Source organism: Canis lupus, chromosome 3, assembly GCF_048164855.1.
Source record: "Canis lupus baileyi chromosome 3, mCanLup2.hap1, whole genome shotgun sequence".
In the NCBI taxonomy this organism is placed as follows: Eukaryota; Metazoa; Chordata; class Mammalia; order Carnivora; family Canidae; genus Canis; species Canis lupus.
The window spans coordinates 24,863,287-24,881,871 of NC_132840.1; the positions used below are offsets into that span (position 1 = coordinate 24,863,287).

General features: G+C 44.5%; 1 protein-coding gene across 10 annotated transcripts in view; it reads right to left on the reverse strand.

Annotated features, from left to right (window-relative positions):
• ANKRD11 (ankyrin repeat domain containing 11) overlaps nucleotides 1–18,585 on the reverse strand; it is a 190,401-nt gene that overhangs the window by 133,846 nt on the left and 37,970 nt on the right. Inside the window, exon 1 of one of the 10 annotated variants that reach the window (XM_072819603.1) lies at nucleotides 7,629–7,695. The exons of 8 other annotated variants lie outside the window; for them this stretch is intronic. The gene's annotated coding sequence lies outside the window, so the exon portion shown is untranslated. Of the gene's footprint in view, nucleotides 1–7,628; nucleotides 7,696–18,585 lie in introns of those variants that run through there. One more of the 10 variants, XM_072819606.1, reaches the window with a different exon arrangement.

An 18,585-nucleotide genomic window follows, 5' to 3' on the forward strand; every position in this document is an offset into this window, starting at 1 on the left:
TACTGAACAATGAACATCTTACAAATATATTCGTATAAAATGTCAGCGTTCCCACAGGGGTGGAGTAAATATAACAGTAGAGCCACGACAAGAGAACCACCAGACAATGCCAAGTACTAACTAAGGGCCAAAAAAAGTCTCCGCCCCAGCCATGTGGGCACAGCCCCCAAGAGGGCTACAGACACTCCTGGCCCCATTCAGCAGGGGGCAGAACAAGGGGACAACCTCCTCCAGGAGCTGAGAGCTGCACCCAGCCAGTCAAGCGAGAAGAGAGAAGAAATCCATATGACCCAATAATAGGCACACTTGCGACTGTGTTGTAATGTGTGTACTGTAGGCATCTTGGTATGCCTATGTATGTTGAAGCAAAAGGAGAAGAGTTTATTTTAGATCACAGTTAAAATAATAAGTAAGTTTCCTACACTATGTATGTGCTAAAGCTCCCTGGGGGGAGACGCCCTAAAATATTTAAATGAATTTTCATTCTGAAGAGACTAAAGAAATTCTCAAAACAGACTATATTACACAGACGTTTTTTTTCAGACCCTGCAAATCTAAGGGCAGAATATATTCTGCCATCCAATTACAAATGCAGTAAAAAAAAAAAAAAAAATTCAATTTCAAAAAAAAAAGTCAAAGATGTACAAACTTGAATTGAAAAAATTAAACCTACCCTGCATAATTAAACACAGGCCTCATGCTGCAATCTTCGTAACCTAGTGTTGCCATAGTGACCCCACAGCGGCACCAGCCAATTATAGCCACTCACAGAAAGCTGCCTTCCTGGGTTCTTGGTAAAAACCTTTTCCTCAAGTCATCCAAGATCTGAGCCTGACAGTACATTTGTTGGCAGATTTCAAAACAATCTATTCTAGTTAAACAACTAAAAATTAAGGGTCTAAAAGGTAAAAAGTCTTGCACTGGAAGCAAAATCAAGATCAGTTGTGACCAAGATCCTAGAAATACACTTCCTCAAAGTAAGAAACATTAACTCACCACCATGTGGAGAGTCGGACAGGTCTAAAGAGTCCTTGGTGCGTACAAGTGCAGGAATCACCAAGGACAGGAGCCAAACCAGCATTAACACATGAGGGGAGGGAGAAAGCCCAGCAAAGGCAGGGGTGACACCCACAGGTGTGGCACCTTGGGAAACACACCAGGTGATGTCTATACCCTCCTCACCAAGAACTTGCACCCGGTATTCTACACTATCTTCTACACCGTTTAAAACATAATTAAAAAACATGTTTTGGGATGTGATGGAGTAGTACCTATCTAGGTCACACTTGGGAAGCTCTGTCTCAAAAAGCTGCCTATTAACAAGAGATTAAGATTCTTCATTTCCCCAGAGTTTTGCTCGAAAGTGATCCCAAGTAAAGAAAATTCCGTCACCTTCTCTCTAGAAACAGCTTATCCAGACATATTGCTTTTGTCTGTTTCCATCTTTGTCTCTCAATTCCTTTAAGTTCTAAGCCAAAACAAATCCATTTTTTTACCTAGCTGGCCTGTGTCTTTCAGGAATATTTTAACATGTCTAAGACTCACTTCCTAGACAAGCGTGCAAGTGTCTCAAGGAGGAGATGTGCACAAACATCCAGGCTGGTTCCCAATACAACAGGAATGCTCACAGCAAGACATCCCTGAGCTGCTTCCAGCAGCCTCCACATGCCCCACCCCTACCATCCAGCCCCTCAGGCCACTGTTCTGGACAGCCTCCAGCTGTAACCAGCACTCCTTCCAACTGGCTGTTACTGTCGCTGCCACTGTTATGGAGCACTTCACCACAACATCCAGTCTCTCTGTCTCTTTCATTAGAAAGACAAATATGAATGTTTCCTCTAGCCAGGAAATGTGTCAAACATGAAATATTTGAAATGAGACCTGTTCTGACTCAGCAAAGACAGACAGGTACCTGTACTCCAGGGCATCGGGTGCCCTGCAGCCAGTGAGGAGGTGAAAAACACACAAACACCCCTCCCCTAGCACCACCCTATGTGAGAGTCAACACACAGGTGTGGAAGAATGCCTGCCACACACCCTCCCTGCCTACCTCACATGGAAAATTCTTTAAGCAATACCCTCCCCACCCAGAGGCTACCAAGCCTGTTAAGCACTTTCAACCAGGTTTTGCAAGCAAGAGAAATAAATAAATTTATTAGGGAGAGTGCTTATGGGGAACATTCCTTTTTACATGAGAAGATACACAAATGGAATGAATTGAGGGGAAAAGAGCAAAGACCTATTACCCAGACACATTAAGAAGCAAGTCTGCACCTGTGCTGAGGAATGCCCCCCAAGGGCCCAAACGAGTAGAGTGAACCCACTCTGAGAGTGTGAACAGAACTGTGCCAATGTGTAACCACCCTGTAAGAGAAATGTGCAAGGACAAAGCAACCTGTCAAGCTGGACAGGGGGATACATCTGAGGATCAACCACAAAGTTTTAGTAAAACATTCAAACCTATCAAGGGTGGGACAGAAGTTGATGGAAATTTTAAATATTTATCCAATAGGGGTGGCCTGGGTGGCTCAGTCAATTGAGCTTCCAATTCAATTTCAGCTCAGGTCATGATCTCAGAGTTATGAGATCGAGCCCCACTTCTGGCTCCATGCTGGGCATGGAGCCTGCTTAAGATTTTCTTCCCTCCCCCTCTGCACCTCCCCCAAGTCCCTTTTGCTAAAAAATTAAGTAAATAAATACATAAATATGTAAATATCTTTAATTGATAATAACACGTGGATGTTTTACTAAAATAGTTACATAATTTTTGTGCTCCTGCATACAGTAGTAAAAAGACTCAGGATGATAAATATTGCTGTGCAACAAACTGTTCTGAAAACTTCCACATCAGCAGTAAGCCTAGGTGATGGGCATTAAAGAGGGCACACAATGAAATGAGCCCTGAATGTAATACCGTATGTTGGCGAACTGAATTTAAATTAAAAAAAAAAAAAAGAAAAGAAAAAAGAAAAAAAGAAAATGCTGTGAGCAAAAGAATTTATCAATAAGAAAATAAGTTTCACAGCCAGAGTATGCTCAAGTGCATGAAAGACCTTTGCTGAGCAAAGCAGCTGAACCTTAATACATTCTTTCTTCAGAGGACCTGTTTTGGGGAGGGGTGCAGGCTGGGATCTGCTGTCAGAATCAGCAGCTTCACCGACCACAGAGGCCCAGACTTTTCCACAATACCTGTCCATCCCTGCACTGCACCTAAAATCTGATTCGACCAAGAGCAGCAGAAGAGCCAAATGGTCTTGGCAAGCACACTATAGCTACTGCCTCTTCTCCCAAAAGCAGGAAAAATAAAATGAGGCCAGTAAAAATGAAACTATTATGGACCACTTCGGGGATTTATTCGTATGTAAGATTACTTTTAAAACTTACAAACAGGGCAGCCTGGGTGGCTCAGCGGTCTAGCGCCACCTTCAGCCCAGGGCGTGATCCCGGAGACCGGGGATAGAGTCCCATGTCGGGCTCCCTGCATGGAGCCTGCTTCTTTCTCCCTCTGCCTCTCTCTCTCTCTCATGAATAAATAAATAAAATCTTTAAAAAAAAAAAAAAAAAAAAAAAAAAACAAATAAAACTCTTACAAATAGAAATCAATTATGAAGAGCCAATCAACAGACTCTATTCTGTGCTGTCTTCATGAAGCGCATCAGCGACTGGCCTACAGAGAGCCTCTCAGAATCTTCAGAAGGAAAGGAGCCCACAGAGGGCAAGGTCCCAGGGCTGACAGGGACACACACAGCACCACAGCACTGCTAGACCCTGAGCCACTCAGGTCACATGGCATCTACCATGCAACAAGCACCTAGTCCCGCTGGCCTCCCAGGGAAAGGACAAGGCATGGGTGCACAGGCATGCACTTACTGAAGCCCTGTATCTCCCCACAGCAGGCCCAGCTCAGGGGACGCAACAGTCATGGGCTGATTCCTTCCCAGGCCTTATCTGTGCGGCTTGTGTAAGAGGCAAACAGGCTCACTGCAGAGAAGGCAGCAGAGCTGTTGTAACACAAACACAGAGCTAGCCCTGTGATAGGCAGGTGCGAAGTGCTTTACCAATCTGACCTCAATGAACCTTCACAGCACCTCCACATGGGAGATTCCACCATTCAATGCCCAGCTTTCTCAGCAGATAAGGAGACCCAGACACAGTCTTGCTCTGCAACCTCCCGGCCATACGAGCGGCAGGTTCATGACTGCTTCTCACAACAGGAAGGACAGGCAAGCCTACAGATGCGTCTGCAGCACCCACAACTAGACTCAGAGTGCAAACTGACGTAGACCACCACCCAAGACACATGTCCTCTGACACAGAGCGGCAAGAACCTCTTTGGGAGAACACAAGGCCATGCAATGACCCAACTGGACCGGAAGTAGGAAAAGGCACTATACAGATGCTGCCACAGATTCTCTTCCTCCAGCCAGGAAAAGCCAAAAAGAGTAACAAGTATTGTCACCAGGGGAAGCAGCCAGCAGAGCAGAGGAGGACTCCAATAGAGAGCGAGATTGTAGCTCAAGTCCTATCAATGACAGCAAATCCAGGCAGCCTCTGTGCCCTCTGGGGAAACTCAGAGACCATGTCCATGGAGTCCTAGATGCTGCCTCTGGAAGCCACCTCCTACCTTCAAGGACGCCACTATCGGCCTCAGACCCTAATCCCCCAACCCCGTCTGGAACCAGTGCCCCCAACCAATAATCCCCTACCTCCTTCAAACTGTCAGGCTGTTTCAGCTGCTGTACACAGGAGAGAACCACCATGACAAACACAACTCCCTGCCTTACATCTGACTTCTTATTGGGATATCCCAGTACCCTTTTGACTAAAATCGTGGAACAGGTTTATTTTTTTAAGCACAGAAGGATTTTTTAAAAGATTAAAAATGAAAGAGATTTTTAAAAGTCTAGCATAGCATGTATGTTCTTTAACTAATAAACAGCAAAGAGAATATAAAGTTTTGTTTGGTTCCTGAACAGGATCTACTTAAAACCACTGCCTTAAGGAACAATGTCTTTTACAATTTTATACTAATTTCAAAAGAGCCTCTTTCTAACTGCATTTCACACAGGATGTAAGAAATCGACGATCAGCTCCTAGGTGTGTTTTCAAAGAACGGGACAGAGAGGTGAGGGGAAACACCAGAGGATCCCCGGCTGCCCAGACACTCCCTGGCGAGCACTGCCCCCCCCCCCCGCACTTGCCCAGTTCTCTGACTGGGAGGCCTTAATGGAGGCTAGTACAGCACTTAGTATGATTTAGAAACATCTAACACAAGAGCCCTGAACAGACTCCTAAAGCTTGGGACAAAATCATGAGCACTGACAAGAAGGAAAAAGCTTACAACATAAACAGAGATGAGGCTCTGCCTGCCAGGCCTGTGAGAGTTTTGAGGTGAAATCCTGCAATTCTTCTGACAGAACCCCTGTATATACACTGGACATCCCTCAAAACGTGGCACAGGTAAAGCCACTCCAAGCACTCCGTTCCCTGCCCCAACAGCACCCACTGAGCACCTTCCCACTAACACTTTCCTGCTTTCCTGCATGTAGTCGACTTCCCCCTGACTCCACTCCAGAGTCCAGGGACTGCTGCCCATGCCCACGGCTTTCCTCTGACCAGCCATGGAGCTCTGGCTAAGCCACCCTCTCTGCACCCGTGGGAAGGATGGCAGCCTCTCCCTGCTGGGCTGGGTCTCAGTTTAGGCTTCCGTGGAGCAAAGAACGGGAGTACTCAACACAAGGCCCAGCCCACAGTCCAGGCCCCACTGATGAGGACGCTGCAAGAGTCACCCCTCTTATCCCCCAGGCTCGGCCTGTGCCACCTCCACATGAAGGGCATGTCCAGCCATCCAGACACAAACCTCCCCCTTCAGCCCCTGTATACATCCAGCACCAACAAACACACCTCCCACCCTTGTGGTGGCTCCCCTCACTGTACTTCACTAAGATAGCATCCTTGGGTGGCCCTCCACCTGCAGGTCCGCCAACTCCCCGGTCTTCACTCCCAGGAGATCCCCTGCATGTTGCTAGCTGAGCCAGCATTTCTGAAGGCCAACAACAGGACCTGAGCTGCAGACCATGGTGCGAGCAAAGGTGGTGAGCCAAATCACAGGAGGTTCGTGCAACCTCACAATCTCTCTTCACGCCTCTGTTCCCTCTGGACTCTCTACAACTCTGAGGTAATGCCCCACCCTGTGTCACAAGTGCCGCCTCTTCTTCCTCCTCCTAAACAAGCTGCATGCAGGCCCTCAGCCATCCTCCACAGCTAACCTGTGGAGCTCACCTCACACCTTCCTGGGACTCCATGGACTGTATGCTTCCTAAGGCCAACCCTCCTGACAAAGCCCACCACCTCCCAGCCACCGTGGGACCCTCACCAGCCATCTCTGCCAGGCTCTCCTTTCTACATCTTGTACCACAAAACAAGTTGTACATCTTCACATGTAAAACATCCTATTACATACCAACCAGTACATACTATGAGAATTATTCTGCAATTGGCTCTCTGGCCTCTCTACCATCCCACTGAGGCACCCTGCAGCCCCTACCACCTCCTAAACAGTCACCCAGACTGTCTCTCCCTGCACTGCTCGACCCTTGGTTCCCTTGCACACTTAGGCACTATTCTGTCCATGTGATCAACTCTTAATACACACCACAGAATCCATGTCAGCAGTCCCTTTCCTGATAATGCATGAGGACTGTCCCTGGGCTGAGGTGATCACTCTTTCCTTAGGCCATCAGTCTGCCTTATGTTCACTTTTTTTTTTTTTTAAAGATTTTATTTATTTATCCATAGACACAGAGAGAGAGAGGCAGAGACACAGGCAGAGGGAGAAGCAGGCTCCACGCAGGGAGCCCAACGTGGGACTCGATCCCAAGTCTCCAGGATCACACCCTGGGCTGCAGGCGGCACCAAACCGCTGCGCCACAGGGGCTGCCCTTTTTTTTTTTTTTAAAGATTTTATTTATATGCCTTATGTTCACTTCTGTGACATGTCTAACATCACCTAACATTTCATCTATCATACAAATGTTACCATTCCCCCATGACAGTGCCATGTCATGTGAAAGCTGGTCACATGAGCCTCTGCTTCTCTCAACTATTCCGAAGGAAGTGGCTATTTCCTCTTGCTTCGGTGGCAGTCCCAGCTGTGACAGGCACTCTTCAGTTATAAAGCAAAGATGCATTTGTTAACAGGGATCATCCTTTTTAGGCTCCATAACGCACCCAGTTGTTGCTTTGCAAGAAATACAGAACTGCGGGGATCCCTGGGTGGCGCAGCAGTTTAGCGCCTGCCTTTGGCCCAGGGCGCGATCCTGGAGACCCGGGATCAAATCCCACATCGGGCTCCTGGTGCACGGAGCCTGCTTCTCCCTCTGCCTGTGCCTCTGCCTCTGTGTGTGTGTGTGACTATCATAAATAAATAAAAATTAAAAAAAAAAAAAAAGACATACAGAACTGCCTTCATTTGACCAGGGCCAACCATGTATCTCACTGACAGAAATCAAACACTGTGCACACAAGAGCTTTCCATTTCAAGGTTCAATCTCAGTGTAATTTTTCAAAAGACGTTCGAACATCAATTGCACTTAAGATTTTTAGTACCAATAACATACATAACTCACCTAAGCTGACAACAGTGTGAACAGCAATGACCAGGACCACGCAAGGGCCAGGAGCTCTAACTCCTTAGGACTGCTGCCTGCATCCATCAGACATTCCACTTCAGAGCTGTAAAATACCATACCCCTTGGAATCAATGGGAATGACAGCAATAACTGATTTATAAAAATTGTTTTCTCATTTATGGCAAAAGGTTCCTTAAGGGCAGGGCTTGAGTGTCTTGTTTACTTCTGTACCCAGCATCCTAGCCCAGGCCCTGGCATGAATTAGGTATTCAATAAATAGTGGCTGAAAAAATAAAGCAAAATAGAATCTGATGTGATGAAAAGTCCCTTCAAGGTCATTTGAGCCAGGAGTTCTCATACTTTTCTAAACACAATCCATGGTGAGAAATACAATTCACACCCTGATCAGGATACACCACACCCAAGCAAATCAAAAATATTCAGAGACGGGATTTCCATACAGTATGTGTGACACACCAGTGTTTTCTATTCCATTTCCTTAAATTAAAAGAACTGGCAAGACCCACTCTTCTATGCTCTCCACTAGCCCACCCAGCCAATGACTGCCCAATTCACCCATCTGGGTACCATATTCCTAAGTTTTTGCCATACTCATGTACTCACTACACATATCATATTTTCTTTAAACAGAATAGCATTCTTTAGGGGCACCAGGGTGGCTCAGTTGGTTAAAGGTCTGCCTTCAGCTCAGGTTCATCTCAGGGTTCTGGGATTGAGTCACAGATCAGGCTCCCTGCTCAGTGGGGAGCCTGCTTCTCTGCCTACTTATGCTGTCAAATAAATAAATAAAATCTTTAAAAAAAAAAAAAAAAACACTCTTCATGTGTTTAAGTAAAAATAAAAAGCTCCCTATCCTAACACCACTATGATGAAAATGAGAACCTTTCATATATAGACACTATCCTGAAATGCACCATTTGCTCCGCCTTCAAAGTTCTGTGCCTCAGCCCCTCCCTGGAAGCAAACCCTATGAGCACTCCCCTATTTCCTCCAGGTGAATGCCTGGCCCCATCCACCTCCCCACCTCGGCAGAGCTCACAGAAAGATACAGAGATACAGAGAAGAATGGAGGTTGGACATTCTTTCACTAGCTACCTTGACACGAGGAGAGCAACAAGCCTCTATGCCCAGCCCATTCAAATCACAACAGCACACGTGTGCACAAGTGTGGCAAGTGCACGCTCACCTATAAGACTCAGCTCAACCCCAGGCTAGGAGTCCTATTACAGTCCTGCGCATCTCCTATTCCTTCCAATGGGCTTCTGGCTGTCTGGTGTCAAGTCTGTGTCCACACCCAGGTACCCAGCATCTCCAGGTCAGGCACTGTTGCCTTTCCTCATGGTGGCCCTAATAACGAAGCACAGGGTCAGACACATAGTGGGCATGACACCCTGCCAAGGGAATGCAGGACAAGCTCATGGCACAGGCCTACTCCCTGACCAGTATTAGACACTGCCTGACAGAGGGAATGACCCTGTCACATTCACCCTGGCAAGCAGCAGGCACAGAAACTGAGATGAAAAGGCTACATTTAGGTAGAATACACAAAGAAGAAAGTCTCCTGGGGCACCTCGGTGGCTCAGTTGGCGAAGCATCTGCCTCAGGCTCAGGTCATGATCCCAGGGTCCTGGGATGGGGCCCCACGTCAGGCTCCCAGCTGAGTTGGGGACCTGCTTCTCCCTACCCCCCTGCCATTCCCCTTGCCTGTGCTCTGTGTCAAATAAATAAATACAATCTTAAAAGGAGGAGGAGGAGGAGGAGGAGGAGGAGGAGGAGGAGGAGGAGGGGGAGGGTCTCCAGAAATATTCAATCGCAGGAGGAGGAGGAAAGTCTCCAGAAATATTCAATCGCAGGGGCGCCTGAGTGGCTCAGATGGTTAAGCATCCAACCCTTGATTTCGGCTCAGGTCATGGTCTCAGGGTTATGGGACTGCGCCCCAATCAGGCTCAGGCTCTGTCCTAGGCGGGGAGTCTGCTAGTGATTCTCTTTCCCTCTGCCCCTCCCCGACTCTGCATGCAATGGCTGGCTCGCTCCAAAAAAAAAAAAAAAAAGGAAAGAAAAGAAATTATCAACCACAATCATACATGGTCCAACAATAAAATCAAATACTTTCTTTAAAATTTGAATAGTAAAAGATAAAATAAAATTTGAATAGAAAGGATAAGTTAAATTAATACGAATGCTAGTGTTCTATAAAACACTCTCTGGGATCCCTGGGTGGCGCAGCAGTTTAGCGCCTGCCTTTGGCCCAGGGCACGATCCTGGAGACCCGGGATCAAATCCCACATTGGGCTCCCAGTACATGGAGCCTGCTTCTCCCTCTGCCTATGTCTCTGCCTGCCTCTCTCTCTCTCTCTCTCTCTCTCATAAATAATAAAAAAAAAATTTTTTTTAAAAGCAAACAAAAAAATAAAACACTCTCTATGATCTGCCAGAATTCACACTATGGGTTCCAAATCCTGTCAAGGCATTCAAAGTCTTGGCCTAAACAAACCTATTGTGGCACCTGAACACAACTTTCCATTATCCTTAAAAAAAAAAAAACAAAAAACAAAAAAAAAAAAACTTACTGTCATATTACTAAAACTCTCAAAGCACAAATCGAAATTTAAAATATAAGCTTTAGGGGCGCCTGGGTGGCTCAGGTAGTTAAGCATCTGCCTTCAGCTCAGGTCATGATCCCAGGGTCCTGGGATCAAGCCCTGCATCAGCTCCCTGCTCAGAGGGGAGTCTGCCTCTCCCTCTGTCCATCCCCCCACCTTGTTCATGCTTGCTCTGTCACTCTCTCAAATAAATAAATAAAATATTAAATATATATATATATATATATATAAGCTTTATATGTAAGTAAGTACAAAAATACCTTTCAGGTAACATTCATGTATCCCATATTAAAAGCAGATATTTACCCATACACACATTCAGTGAATTTAACATTTGCAAGCAAAGATAAATGTCAAACAGTGCTGGCCTTGCAGTCCTAGAAAAACAGCACCGAGCTGAGAGGACTCGTCACCCACCATCTCTGGCATGGTCTGCGTACGAGCAGCACCACTCTCCCCGACCTAATGCCCCAGTGTGCTGGCCCCACTGTCCCTTCATTCACTTCTTATTAGCAGCTATCAACCGGGATAAGCTAGCTTGTTATGTTCTTTGCTATTTCAAATCAGCAAATGAAAGAGAAAATCCAAAAATAGAAACACAGTAATGGAGAGAATGCAGCTATAATGGGGCCGGTGTAAACAAGGTTGGTGATCTACAATTATACACATACACCATGTTGCATTCTTCCATCCTTGTAAAGAGCATGTGTATCTTTTTAAGCACTGTCTCCTGAGCAAGGTTAGTCACAAACTGAAACAGAGGGACAGATGACTTGTTCCAAGTGACACAGACAGGGCAGAGCCAAACTGAGGAGTGCAGTCCCCCTGGCCCCCCAGCTGGGCCTCCCTCCACCACAGGTGCACTCCCCACTTGACACAGGAACATGTCTTCATTGCATGTTTAGTAAAGTGCATTATTTTCCCTTGGATTTCTCATAGAGGTCTAGCCATTTCTGTGTGGAGTATCTGACTTCAAGATTTGTAAACATTTATGCATCTGCCCAATGTGTCATATTTCCCTCCATGTTACAGGGAGAGTAAATGGCTAGAAATACAATGGAACAATTCTGGCTTCATCCCTATTTTCCTTTTTACCCCACGCCCAAAGAATCTATCATGTGCTTAGCTCCGATCCCTCACTGAGAGCGTGACCGAGCACTGAGCCAGCCTAGTCCAGCTCAGATGTCCCCAAAATTCTGGAAGCCAGTTCCACTTAAAGGACATGCCATAAGTTATTTTTAGTCATTAAAATTCAAATACTGGAGCACCTAGGCATCTCAGTCAGTAAAGCATCTGCCTTCCACTAGGGTTCAAGGAGTCCTGGGATCAAGCCCCTCACAACAGGTAGCATGCTTCTCCTTCTCTCCCTGCCCCTCCCCCTACTTATCCTCTCTGGCTCTTTGTCATATAAATAAAAATCTTTTTTAAAACTTTCATAAACTAAGAAATTCCCCCAAAACGTCGTTACATATCCCTTTTTTAAACTTAATCATAAACACAAGAGCCAGACCCATTTTTTAGCTCCACGAAGCACTTTCTTTTTATTTTTGTGTTATTAGTTCTACATAATTTACTGGTAATTCACTGATGAACAGGAAGACAGTACCATCTTCTTGTGCTGAAAGAGTCACAAGTCATCCTAACTTGTGCTCTCTCTCTTCTCCAAGGGAAAACAGCAGGGGTTCTAAGAAAGGATGAAGGTTGATGCTTAAGAACCAGAAGGCGGTGCACACATTAAGAGCTCTACTCTGAGGGCAAGAGAGTCAGTAAAGTTACCCAGGACAATTTACGAATTTTTATAGAAATTTGATGTAGGCACCTCTGGTGGTGCAGCGGTTTAGCACTGCCTGCAGCCCAGGGTGTGATCCTGGAGACCCAGGATCGAGTCCCAAGTCAGGCTCCCTTCATGGAGCCTGCTTCTCCCTCTGCCTGTGTCTCTGCCTCTCTCTCTCTCTCTATCTCTCATGAAGAAAGGAAAGGAAAAGGAAAAGGAGAAAAGAGAAAAGAAAAAAGAGAAAAGAAAGAAAAAAGAAAAGAGAAGAGAAGAGAAGAGAAAGAAAAGAAAGAAAAGAAAAGAAAAAAGAAAAGAAAAGAAAAGAAAAGAAAACGAAAAGAAAGAAAAGAAAAGAAAAGAAAAGAAAAGAAAAGAAAAGAAAAGAAAAGAAAAGAAAAAAGAAATTTGATGTAGAATGGGGCACCCAGGTGGCTCTGCTGGTTGAGCCTCTGACTCTTGATACCAGCTCAGGTCATGATCTCAGGGTCTTGAGATTGAGCCCTGTGTCAGGCTCAATGCTAGACATAGAGTCTGTTTGAAATTCTCTCCCCCCCCCCGCCATATGTATAAACATATGAATGTACATATGTGTGCACATATATATACAGGTATGTATATGTATTGAAAACTTGAAATTTATTTTTAAAGAAATTGGAAAAGATAGAGGTGATCAAGTTAATCACTTCATCTTCTTCTTAAAGTTCCTTTATATATCTCAGAGATAAAAGTCATCAGAAAGAAAGTTAGAACATCTGAACGACCCAAAGTATAATTCTGTGCCAAAGAAGCCTGAGAAAATTCCAAAGCATGTGTCAATTCTATAGCACACAACCAACTGCCCTAAAACCTAACAAGCATTAATGCACAAGGGCCAAAGTACATGACATAGCAGAAATAAATCAAAATACATCAGAAATCAGGGACGCCTGGGTGGCTCAGCGGTTGAGCATCTGCCTTCGGCTCAGGGCATGATCCCAGGATCCGGGATCGAGTCCCATATCGAGCTCCCTGGGAGAAGCCTGCTTCTCCCTCTGCCTATGTCTCTGCCCCCCTCCCCTCTCTGTCTCTCATGAATAAATAAATATTTAATATATAAATAAATAAATCAGAAATTATTGCATGACGCTAGTCAGAAAAGTGGAAGCTGACTTATGCAAGGTCCTCACTATTAGTAATACTCTGAATGTCCTCTTGAGATCCAAATGCCAGAGGACAGAAAAATAAAGCCTGTAGGCCAGAAGCGCAATGTCACGCAATATCCTGAAGGCTGATGAACCCCAGAGGTACAGGGGGAGTCCAAGCCAGATCTCACTCCTCTTTAGCCTTTCATTTGAAACTTCCTTGCAAACGTGTGTCAGCACTGCACTCCCACAGGAAGCACCTGCAAAGAGCACCTACCACATGGGAGAACATCCATGCGGTCATCTTCCATCATGTGTGCATCTCAGAGGATGTGAGGCAGGGGTGGGAGAAGAAAGGGCCAGGGACTACCTCAAGTCCTGGTATGTAATCCTCTAAGCAAGGGCCACTACACTTGTAGTTAACATGCTGTTTCCCGCGGTTTACTCCAGACCCACCCCCAGGGGATCTAGCAGTGGGGTGCTGGGCAAGAGTGATGGCAGTGGTGAGCACATCTGTAAGTGAGGAGGAAGTAACCCTGAGCAGAGGCGGCATGGTACAGGGCTGGAGCACATACATGTATGCTGCAATCCTTGACTTTATTATTATTTTTTAATCCCTGACTATATATATATATATATAAGATATATATATAATATATATCTTATATATGTATCATATATATATCTTATATATATCATATATATCTTATATATATCCTATATATATCTCATATATATATCTTATATATATCCTATATATATGATATATATACATATATATATAGGATATATATATATATCCTATATATATATCTTGGGACACCTGGGTGGCTCAGTGGTTGAGTGTCTGCCTTTGGCTCAGGTCGTGATCCTGGGATCTGGGATCGAGTCCTGCATCAGGCTCCCTGCCTGCTTCTCCCTCTGCCTGTGTCTCTGCCTCTCTGTGTGTCTATCATGAATAAATAAAATCTTTAAAAAAAAAAAAAAACAAAATAAATTTGTGTGTGTGTATGTGTGTGTGTGTGTGAATAAAATCTTGTTCTCTGGGGACAGGGACCCCGGATTCTGTAAGAGGACACAACAGCCCACCCCGGTGGTACTCTCTATAAGGTGAGTAAACACAGGATTGCCAATTTCTGCTGTGAACACCTCAAGGTTGCTCAGAACACAGCAATTTTATAACTGGAGAAGGGAATTTTTCCATTTTGTAAAAAAGTAAACAAAAACGTCAGACTCAGAGACATAATGAAAAAATCACACAGAGGGAGTATGGCTGGCTAGAAGGACAACTTTTACAGTAACAACCAAGCCCACCAGGACCAAACCCACACCTGCTGGTCTAGAAATGTTTAGATCTTCCATTTAAATCTAATAGATCCACATTTAAATTTTTAAAGTTTTATTTTAAGTACCAAATCCCCTCACTTTCATATTTATTGCTGATGAATGCTTACTCATGACCCTACAAAACTCAAATCCTGTCTCATGGTTACCATTCCCAGACTCTCTAAAACCTAGTACTTACATGAGTACTCCTAAACTCCTAATTTCTCTGAATTGTCAGGATAATCTAAATTCTTGAATATCTTCCCAAATACCATTACATCTTACTTAATTAAATATCACCCATAAATTAAGTAGCTTAATATCAGCCATCAACATGACTGCTGAAAACATAAACTTGCTGTGATCTCTAGTCCTGGTTTCTGTACAAAGTCCAGCTGGCTCCCATTCACCATTTCACCAACCATCTATGGCTATTTTCATGGTTCAATGGCAAAGTTGGGTACTCGCAACAGAGACCTATATATGGCCCACAAAGTTCAAAATATTTACTACCTGGCACTTTACAGAGAAAGTATGCTAGCCCCTGGCCAACATGCAAGCCCAAAGCTTTATACACTGGATAATGTGCTGCTGCTTTTAAATGTGTTTAAAGATTTTTATTTTAAAAGTTAACTATAGGGATCCCTGGGTGGCGCAGCGGTTTGGCGCCTGCCTTTGGCCCAGGGCGCGATCCTGGAGACCCGGGATCGAATCCCACATCGGGCTCCCGGTGCATGGAGCCTGCTTCTCCCTCTGCCTATGTCTCTGCCTCTCTCTCTTTCTCTCTCTGTGACTATCATAAATAAATAAAAATCTAAAAAAAAAAAAAATTTTTTTTTAAAAAGTTAACTATAAAAAAAAAATCAAACCCCCAGGGGCGTCTGGCTGGCACAGTCGGTTACGCATGTTACTCTTGGTTTCAGCTCTGGTTCTGATTCTGGGTCCTGGGATCAAGCCCCACGTGGAGTTCGCACTCAGCGTGGAGTTTGCTTCAGATTCTCCCTCTCTCTCTGCCCCTCCCCACTCTCTAAAATAAATAAACAAACAAGTAAATAAATATTTTTTAAAAACCAAAAACCTATAGAGGCAGAAAATAGACTAGTGATTCTCTGGGGCTGAGGACAGGAACAGAAATTAACTATTAACAAGTGTGAGGGATCTTACTGGGGTGACAAAATGTTCTAAAACTGGATTAAGGGTGTTGGTTTCACAATTCAGTAAACTTCACTAAAAATCACTAATTATACATTTTACAGATAACTGTTACAAGCCAAAATGCATTTCCTGGAAACAGTGACTGCCTATCACTAAGGTACCACATAGAAAAAGTGTTACTAACACTGGTACCAGGTACTTCAAAAAGTATGGCCAACCAAAAGGACGCAATAGAGATGTTTTTTAAATAAAACTACAAAGTGTCCTTTCATGAGCATGGATATAAATGGGAAGACATGAAGACAACACAATGTAGAGAGAACATCATTAAATTATCACAGGAGATACAGCCACGTTCCTCTACCATATAGTTATTTACCTGTCCAAAAGAAGAAGGGGAGGGGGGTAGAGGGGGGTGGAGAGAGCCAAATCATAGAACATGTGACTGGGGACAACACTGCTGAGTGACCAGAGTGGGGCTCTGGAGCCAGCTTGCCCAGGGCCAACACCAGTGCTGCCACTCATGGCCTGTGTGACCCTGGGCATGTGGCCCAGCTTCCCTGAGCCTCAATGTACTCACCTGTGCAACAGGGAGAAGAGGCCTGTGCCTCGGGGGTACCAAGATCAAATGAGTTCATCTGGTAAAGCACACAGAACGGCACTGGCACTGCGCTCTGTGTTGGCAACAGTGAGTAGAAATGATATACTCCCTAAACTCACATGGGGAGGGTGCTTTACAAAGAGCCTGCAGGCCGACCACCGGAGCAGATAACAAGAGTGCTCTGATCATCAGAGATGTGAAGAGCTGCTTTTTCAATCACTGAGTGTGAAAAGTCCTGCCCTGCAGGGGCCAGAGATCACGACCTCTGCAGGCCTGCTGCTCAACAGATAAGGCTGAGCACAGATCAACAGAAGAGCCAGTGAGGCCAACCTTTAGTCCAGCATCAAGGCCTGCATCTACAGGTGTAAGAACCTGACTCACAGTTTGCAAATCTTACACGCTGACCCAATAGATAAGAGAACCATAAGAAAAAGCAAGTTCTTAGAACCATACTAAAGCCAGTTAAGGTGGCCCTGGGTGGTTCAGTCGGTTAAGTATCACTCTTAATTTCGGCTCAGGTTGTGATCTCAGGGTCCTAGGATCAGGCTACACAACCAAGACCAGATCTGTGCTCAGCAGGGAGTCCGCTTATCCCTCTGCCCCACCCCCTTGCCTCTTCTGTCTCACTTTTGTGTGTTCTCTAAAAAAAATAGATAAATCCTTTAAAAAAAAAAAAGACCAATGTCATATGATTCCATTTACATGTAATGTCCTGAATAGACAAATTCACACAGAACGAAAGCAGATTTAGTGACTGTGAGCAGGAGCACAAGCAGTGGCTGTTTAATGGGTACAGGATCTCCTTCAGGAAGTGAAAAATCTTCTCAAACTAGATGGTGGCAATGGTTGCACAACAATGTGAAAGCACTAAAGGCTACAGAATTGTACACTTTAAAATAGTTAGCATGGTGAATTTCATGTGCTAAATTTACCTCAATTTTTTCTTAAAAAAAAAATCATGCTGTGGGAATGAGACTCAAAAGAGTACCTCCTGTGTGATTCCATTTATGCAAAATTCTGAAACAGGCAAAACTAACTCAGAACAAAAAAAAATTGGTGATTGCTTAGGGTGAGGCTGGAGCTGGGGGGATGGTGATTAAGTATTACAAAGGGACTTTTGGGGGTAACAGAAATGTTCTAAATCAAAATTTGCTGTCAGTGCCATGGACAAATACAACTCTAAAAACTCACTTAACTGCAGATTTTAGCAGGGGCACTGTTACTGTCTGAAGCATACCTGCACAAATGTCACCAACACACTCACAAGTACCTTAGTGATAATCATAGGAAACACACGAACAGGGAGCTCAGTGAACCATGAGAAACGACACATAAAGGTTTGACAGAGGCCTTCAAAGGACAGAGGCCATGAGCCTCCTGGTGAAAGCCCGTCAGCTATCGTGACCAGTGCAGCTAGGAGCCTGTGAGTGCCAAGTCTGTTGGTGCAGTCACCCTTGGGCTCTCAGTGTGGCACCATTGCTGAGAAGTGACCAAAGGAAGAAAGTGACGATAAAAGAAGTGTTTTCTGAAATTATTAAATTTTTAAAGATTAATCAAAGTAAAATTTAATCCATTATTTTCTTCAAAAGTCCTCTTCTTTCTTCTTGTAATACTTTAGCACACATTTTATGTACTTCAGATACGTGGGTGCCATTTCTTAGGAAGCACAGACTGTACATGAAAAAACTTTTTTTGCAGTGCTTTCATTTACTTTACAGTTCCACTGTAAGGCTAAACATTACCCTGGCATGTTCAAACATCTTCCACTAATCATCTCCAAAGCTGCTGGCTACAAGAACCTGCTTCATTACACAGCAGGTCTTTAAACACAAAAATCCAAATTTGTCTTACCTAAGGTAACAAAACTTGATTTAAATTCTCCAAAAATGAAATAAGCCTACCTTATTTCTTTTTTAAGTGAGTGTATCTTTTATATCCTAAAAATACTTCCAATCTATCCAAAACCATGGCTACAGCACCAGCCCTGACCCATTTGCACCAATCACTGTCTCTAGACTTTCTCTAATCCAGAGTGAACAAAGCAGGGTCTTTGAGACCCAAAACCACCGTCATAATGGTTTAAGAGAAACTGTCTGTCCTCTTCTTGGAGTCAACATTTATTTGCAAGGAGGGTAAAAGTGCTGGTGCTCCAGACAAGTCAAGGCAGAAGCTCCAATCCACCAGAATAGCAGGTACCATGTTCTTCATCACCATCCAATCATAATTTTAAAACATCAGTGTCAAGTGCCTGGGTGGTCAGTCAGTTAAGCATCCAACTGTTACTTTTGGCTCAGGTCATGATCTCAGGATGGTGGGAACGGGTCCCATATTGGGCTTCATGCTAGGCATGGAG